Raw genomic sequence first — 8,438 nt, 5'->3', positions numbered from 1 at the left:
TCTCAATACTCCTACCCCATCTCAATGTGGCTTTTTCTTTTTACCTGCACTTGCATAAAATCTTTTCTATTAGTTTTCAGGTCATGCTTAGAGATGAAAATGTTCTATATGTACTTTTTTTGTTATTTCATGACAAAAGGCAAGCCCAGGTTTTTCCTACTCTACTATCTTGTCTTACTTGATCAATGTCTTTTCACAAATGCAGATGTGAATGAATGTAATGGAGATACATGAATGTAATAGAGAAAAATATTTGAGTTAGATTAAGAAGTAAATGTAAAGGCCCCACGTGGTGCATTGCTTGGAATGTGCAAAGCACAACAGTAAATTTGATAAAGAAACAACTCAGGAGAGGATGGGAGTGGTGGGAATGGGGTAAGAAATAAAAGGGCTCAATCAAGTAAGATCAACCAAGCCCCTACTAGGACATTGATTTTTACTAGTTTTTGTGTGTATGTGTATGTTAGTAATTAGATTTATTTTAAAAAGTAATAAGTACAACCTTAAATCAGTAGAATTTCACAGACTCTTTAGATATTTTATTTTTGGCTTATGGTAATTAAGTGTAAACAATTGCTCTGAGAGCTACTTTCAACAACATAAAAAAATCACTCAATTTAAGAAAATTCATATAATCACTTAAATTCCTCAGAAAACATAAAAAATGAATTACCATTATATTGTTAATACGATCAATATAGATCTTAAGATTGGAAAAAAAGGAACACAATCCCCAGTGGCAGCACAAACCTCACCTCCTTCAGAAGCAAATGAATATCAGAATAAGCAAAAAGATCTTAACAGAATTAATCTGTCAACTATATTAAGGGAAAGAGGAAACATTTTAAGAGGGATGATCCCAGGAAGATTGCAGCTGTGAAAGGTAATGAGGTGCCTTAAATTTTTCACTTGAAAATTCTGTAAAGACTCATTAATGGTCCATTCAATTTACGTGGAAGATTTCATCTTCTCTGAAAACAACTTCTAATGGCAATTATGGAATGCTAGCTGTGACATGCATTTAGAGGGTGTGCTGCCTTCCACACTTGACCTAGATTGTCTAGTAGGTCTTGTTTATCCTCTAAGTCTACAGAGAGTAGAATCAATGTGTCACTTATTCCAAGGACTTCACTCTTAGGCACTGATGCAGGGGGCATGAATGCTGAAAGCTCAGCAGACTTTCATATTCCCCCTGAGCTCTCAGACAGAATAAATAACTTTAGGTTCTTGAGGAAAGTCTCAGTATGCTGAAGGAACCCTTGATATAAAAGGTGATCACCTCTGGGTGACCTGTGAACCGATGCTTTGCCAACTCATGCTGAGGATGATAGGGCAGCCCAGGATAAACAACCTTTTCTACCAAAGAATCTGACTCCAGAAATTGAGCAACTGCCATTCTGTTTTCAAAATACTTCTCCATGTGGACTTACAGAGTCTTCAGGCCTTTATTGTGGAGGTAACAGTCAACAGGAGATGGAACTGCTCCAAGAGAATTTTCTAAGAAACAGAGGATTAAGTGACACTAAGCCCATTGTAGCATCTGGTGATTCATGTCTTTAGTTGCTGAATACATATAAAAATCAGCTCTCAGTGCTAAAGGCCACTGGAAATATGTTGACATAATTGTGTTATCCATGACCAAAATAATGTCTCCAGGTTTAAGGACAGTATGTGCACAGGTTTCATTGTCAGTCATTTTCAGGCCAGGATGTGTGGGGGTTTCAATCTAAACAAGCTTGGTTTCTGGCGTAATAGCTGCCTCTAACAGTTTGGTTTTGGAACAATCAACAAAGTTATCTTTAATCCAAATTCAGTTGTCATCTGCCTGAAGTTCCTTGTTTGTATCTCCATACATATCATCTTTACAAACAATTTGGCCCCCTGCTTTTTAACAGATTGTTAATAGTCACAGAGGCTACTTAGTCCCCTCCAGGGCTGCCACAGCTTTTTCAAGCAATTCCTGGTGGGATTCCAGACTGGCTATACTCAAAACCCTAGTGTCACCTGGGAGCCCCTTGCTTGAATGTGACAGATGGCAAGATAGGGGGCACTGCACCCTGGGAGCTCCGGGGTCCTGTTCCCCATGGATGGCCACATAGGGAAATGTTGGAACCTAGGCAGGAAACCGTCTGGAGAGGTGTCTTTTTACTGCATGCTGAACTGCAAAAGAAAGAGAGAGTTAAAGAGTGAGGAAGATAAAAGTATGAAATTGGTGTACTGGGACTTGAAAACGACAGAAGAATTAGGTGAAGGAACGGTGAAGGAACACCTGGTCCCCAGCAGTTAGCACATAAAAGCTGGACTCTGTGACCTTTTACTGCTCTTGATGTGAGGTGTATAGTGATGGTTTTTGAGAAGAGTCATAAAATTATCTTCTTTAACAATTTTACAGAATCACTCTGAGTGGTGTGTTGAGATAGGGTCATCAACTAGGCACATATTATAATAATCTAAATGAAGAGTGTTGGTGGCTAGGACGAAGGTAGCAGCTATGGAAAAGTGAGAAATGGGCATATCTTGTATAATTTTCAGAGAATTGATATACCAATATATATTGATCAGTTGGATGTGAATTATGTGAGAGAGAGACAGTGATGACTTCACAGTTTGTGACCTAGGTAATGGGAAGGATATAGTTACCATTCACTGCTTTAGTAAATATTCTGGGAGAAGATTGTTGGGGGGAAAGAAATCAAGATTCTAAAATAATCTCTAAAATATCTCTTAAATGTCCAAGTAGAAATATATATGAGACAATGTATCATATGTGTCTTGAATTCAGAGGAGAAATAAACATTGTATCAGCAGTCAACTTGATGAAGAATGTCAAAAGGTAGCAGCAAAAGAGTGCAGATGCCCTAGAATCTCTAAATTGATGGTGTCATCACTTAGGTCACACAGATTATTAACAGTCACCTCAAAGCAGAATAGATGGCAAGGTAAAAAATAGGAAAGTGATGGGCAAAGCAGGACTACTTGGTTCAGTGGAGGTCTGGGAAGGATAAAGAGTGCTATCAGGCCACTTGGCAGGTAAGAAGGGACAAATTAGTAAAGTGACCTTTGCAAATTTCTTCATTCTAGATGATTGGTATTTGTTCTAATGGCCATTTGGCTCAATTTATAACAAAAGCAATATAAAATAACCCCAAAAATTCCATAAGAGTTACTAGGCAAGATGAATTATAGCATAATCACAGAAACATAGGCATTGTATAACAAGTATAAAGGTTTACGAGTCTTGACGCCCTCACAGAACGACCTGGCCTGTTTAGAAACAGGTGTAAGAACCTGTATTCTGTACTAGAAATGTTAAGAAAGAGCTATATTAAATACTAGACTTCCAACAGTAAGGTAGCTAAGCTGCTCAGAGTTGTTGGAATTTTCTTGATTTAGTATTAATGGATTGACAAACATGACCTGTTAGGGCATATGGGTTAACCATTTAAACAGTAAGTCGTTGATCAGTCATAATGGCATTAACCTATATATCATAAATTGTTTAGGATATGTAGTTAGCAGGACTATCTCCCCTAAAGTCTACTTTAAGAGAAAAATTATTTCTTTGGTGCATATAAGTTATTTGGAATTGAGGAGGCCATTACTCCAAATAACATACTTTACTACCTCAATGTAATTATTTTTGGTGTAGAATCAGAAATATAGACAACACAAAATTAAGCAGAACAAATTTAAGGAAGAAATAAAATTTACTTTAGATTTGCATATTGATTTATAAATAGAATTAAATTTTGCTTCTGTCTTCTGTCATTGTCTTCTTTTATCTGTGAATATAATACATACTATTCAAAAGACTGGAATGTGTAAGAGTTATTTAACATTCACATTCATGTACATACCCTAAAGTCCTTCTTACCAGGTAGCTAGATTATTTTATATTCTAGATTTCCCAGCAATGATTGCTCATGTTATTACTGGGCCTACCCAAAGAGTAAATGGTTTATCATGGCTAAAATGAATGGAGTCAAATGTATAATAACAAGCAAGGTGTTTCCTGAAAACAAGGCAGTTTCTAGAAATATGACTGAGTTCTCAGTAGAGGATGTAGCCAAGCTGTGGTTAAGCAGAAGGAGAACTCAGTTGGGAAGTTCCATTATGGAGAAAGTTTCTGTTTTAAATTTCTTGAAAATGGTCAGTACCCTGCAGGAATATTATTTCACAAAGGCTGGCCTCAGTTCCTCTAGGAGACATATGGAAGAGAGAATGGAACCTTCTACAAGCATTCTATCACAAAGAAATTTTCTCTTCAGGTGGCATGGCTAAAGTAAGAGATGAGTTTTTGTCTCTTGCAAATAATTGAATCACAGTAATGTACAATTATTAGCTGTAACTAATACTACTATTGTTATTAATGTTCCATAAAATGGAAAAAAATCTTGATATTTGAAAAAGACTTATGGGAAAAAATTAGGTATTTTATTTAATTTATGATTCAAAGAGTACATCGAGACATAACATAAGAAATCTGGTCTTGACCATTCAAAGAACACTAGAGAACTTAATGGGAGAGTAAAACTCTTTCTTCCTTCTTTTCTTTCTCAGAATGATCTTGCTTTATATCCAATCATTTATTTAGTCATTCACACATGCAAAATGTAGTTATTATACACGAATATATGACAAACACTATTGGATATCAAGGAAACAAAAACATTTCTTAAAGAGAGAACCTGAGGTCAAAACTTACAAGGATGTAATTCCCCTAAACCAAGGAACCTGAACCAAGAACTAAGGAGAACTGCCAATCTTTTCAGAAATATACATGGTTAATCAGAGAAAATGCTTCATTTTCTTCAGATTTGTGGGCATCACACAGCACAAGCAACAAGCAAATTCTAAGCAACTCTCCCTCTTGCTTAGGTCCCCCATCCCCTTGGTTCACTCCCTTCACCTCTAGCATTTTAAACAGTGGTGATGAAACAATATTCCAGCATATACAAATGTTTGTATTTTCCAGGAAGAGCCTAAACCAAACAGTAAATATGAGAAATTTTATTTGCTACTTTCCTAGTCCCTTTCTTTTGGAATGACTTCTACAGCCTAAATTTTACTTTCCCTTACCCTGTAGGTATCCTTTCCCTGTATGGTAAATTGGATATCTCCAAATGCGCTCATCATGGCGCCTCCCTTTGGCCCTTCTTTTCAAATTTTAATCTTTCATTGTTGCTTATTCCTTCCTGGAAAATATGTTTTCTTCTTCAGAATGTGTTTTAGATGTTAGATCATGTAATTAAGTGAAACCATTTTAAGTGTAGTATTTAATTTACTAGTCCGGATGATCACTAAGTCAGCTATAAAAACTTAAATAAAATTATTATATATCCACAGCATCAACTCTAACAGCTACTAAGACATACCTCTGGAAGTAGAGCTTAGGAAATCAGAGCTAAAAAGATGTTTCCTAATGCAGCCTGATAAATTGATGTTGGGTCCTATCGGCTTTACCATCAAGGAGTGATGATAGAAGCAAGAATGTGCATCGGGGGGAAGTGCATAAAGCTAAAGGTGGACTGGCTAAAGCTAACTAGTTTCTCTAAGTGAGTGAGGCAGAGCTCTCCCCCATACTTTTGTTCTTCTGACTTCCTGCATCTAATTTCCTACTAACTCTAGATTTTTGTCTGTACTTAAAATTTCTAATCAAGTCAGGCCTAACCCTTGCATGAAGTCTTTGAAAATTATGCATGGCCTTGATTTCTATTTGAATATTTTCTACCTCTTTAAGCCCTTTGAAGACTGAAATTATGAGTTGAGGAAGCAGAAAAGATCATGAAACTTCTCTGGGCAAGAAATAAAAATTAAGTGTAAAAGAGAGCAGAAGAGGAAGAGGAAAATAGTTCATGGAGCACAGAGTGAGTCAGGCAGCTTAGAAACAGATTAGAGCCTGACTCCAGGGAAATGCTCAGGATAAGTGATAAATGAAAAATATTCAAATTAAGTTGTTAAATTTTGACATTTTCCTTCATCCTTCTCAAATCTTCAATAATTTGACTGCACATATGCAAAAGGTCAGTTTTCATTCCAATCGCAAAGAAAGGCAATGCCAAACAATGTTCAAACACACAATTGCACTCATTTCATATACTAGAAAAGTAATGCTCAAAATTCTCCAATCCAGGCTTCAAAAGTATGTGAACCATGAACTTCCAGATGTTCAAACTGGATTTAGAAAAGGCAGAGGAACCAGAGATCAAATTGCCAACATCTATTGGATCATTGAAAAAGCAAGAGAATTTCAGAAAAACATCTACTTCTACTTTATTGACTATGGCAAAGGCTTTGACTGTGTGGATCACCACAAACTGTGGAAAATGCTTCAAGAGTTGGGAATACCAGACCATCTTACCTGCCTCCTGAGAAACCTGTATGCAGGTCAAGAAGCAACAGTTAGAACTGGACATGGAAGAACAGACTGGTTCCAAATCAGGAAAGGAGTATGACAAGGATGTATATTGTCTTGCTGCTTATTTAACTTAATTTAACTTATATGCAGAGTACATCATGTGAAATGCCAGGCTGGATGAAGCACAAGTTGGAATCAAGATTGCCAGGAGAAATATCAGTAACCTTAGATATGCAGATGACACGGCCCTTATGGCAGAAAGTGAAAAACTAAAGAGCCTTTTGATGAAAGTGAAAGAGGAGAGTGAAAAAGTTGTCTTAAAACTCAACATTAAGAAAACTAAGATCATGGCATCCGGTTCCATCACTTCATGGCACATAGATGGGGAAACAATGGAAACAGCGAGACTTTGTTTGGGGGGTTCCAAAATCACTGCAGATGGTGACTGCAGCCATGAAATTAAAAGATGCTTGCTCCTTGGAAGAAAAGCTATGATCAACCTAGACAGCATACTGAAAAGCAGAGACATTATTCTGCCAACAAAAGTCTGTCTAGTCAAAGCTATGGTTTTTCCAGTAGTCATGTACAGATGTGAGAGTTGGACCATAAAGAAAGCTGAGCTCTTAAGAATTGATGCTTTTGAACTGTGGTGTTGGAGAAGACTCTTGAGAGTCCCTTGGGCTACAAGGAGATTCAACCAGTCCATCCTAAAGGAAATCAGTCCTGAATATTCATTGGAAGGACTGACGCTGAAGGCCAATATTTTGGCAACCTGATGGGAAGAACAGACTCATTGGAAAAGACCCTGATGCTGGGAAAGATTGAAGGCAAGAGGAGAAGGGTATGACAGAAGATGAGATGGCTGGTTGGCATCACTGACTTGATAGATGTGAGTTTGAGCAAGTTCTGAGAGTTGGTGATAGACAGGGAAGCCTGGCATGCTGTAGTCCATGGGATCACAAAGAGTTGGACGTGACTGAGCCCCTGAACTGAATGAACATATGCAAATGCTCTCTGAAGAAATCAGGGAAAAAGGGACCATGTTTAACTTCTAGTGTTCAGACTTGGGAAGTTATTTTGAATATGTGAGACAGCCCCCTTCTCCAGGATACTTTGTCAAAGGATACTTTGTTAGTTACTAACCTCTTAGCTTGCTACCAGTGTAGGCAGTTGACTCATGAATAAAAAATAACTTTATATAATCTGTTGATAAACCTCTCTATGAAATATGGAAGTGTGAAATGATTGTGACTATGTGTATGTAGCAAGGAGGGTATCCAAGAATGCTTAGCACTATAGCGAGCTGTGGTCACACATACTCCTTCATCCAATGAATTACATCACTTTTTTACTGGAAATGTTCCCAGACATGGGTGAGAAGTGCTTGTTGGGGAAAAATCCAGGACCAAAAGGAATCAGAAAGGCTCGTCTTCTTGTTATGGTTATAGGAAGCAAAATTTCCCAGACAAAATACACCTCTGTGCTTTAGTTCTTTAGTTGCTAAGTTGTGTCCAGCTCCTTTATGGTGCCATGGACTGTAGCCTGCCAGGCTCCTCTGTCCATGAGATTTTCCTGGCAAGAATAATGGAGTGGGCTGCCATTTCCTTCTCCAGAGCATCTTCCCAACCCAGGGATTAAACCTGGGTCCTACATTGCAGGTAGATTCTGTAGCACTGAGCACCAGGGAAACCCACCTATGCCACTCACTCACTGACATGTGAAATTTTTTTCCATTGACTATTATAAACGTGATGGTACTGGGTCAGGAATGCTCTTGGAGCTGAATCCTGAATGTTTAGAAGCGGAGATTCCTACTCTGTAGCTATGGTGGTTGAGAATCTGAAATTTCCAGCTAACACGTAGTTGCATTATTTCAGGGATGCTTTTTTTCCTTCGAATTTTAGCATATCCAAATTTAGATGACATAATTGTTGTCATTCTGAAACAGGTAGGATTAGAAGTTGTTACTGCCTGCCCCTTTGTATGAAAAATTATAAAATACTGTTAACTGCTTGGACAATAAGTATACAGAAACTACTGTAGCATTTTTCAAGAAACAGTGAATCATTAATGTTTGTGT

General features: G+C 37.6%; 1 pseudogene; it reads right to left on the bottom strand.

Moving 5' to 3' along the window:
* Positions 1 to 1,004: 1,004 nt before the first annotated feature.
* Positions 1,005 to 2,154, bottom strand: LOC110137866 (cystathionine gamma-lyase-like; annotated as a pseudogene).
* Between the last annotated feature and the right edge of the window lie 6,284 nt (positions 2,155 to 8,438).

This window comes from Odocoileus virginianus, chromosome 3 (assembly GCF_023699985.2).
Source record: "Odocoileus virginianus isolate 20LAN1187 ecotype Illinois chromosome 3, Ovbor_1.2, whole genome shotgun sequence".
Taxonomy (NCBI): Eukaryota; Metazoa; Chordata; class Mammalia; order Artiodactyla; family Cervidae; genus Odocoileus; species Odocoileus virginianus.
This window is presented reverse-complemented; position numbering and strand designations above follow the sequence as displayed.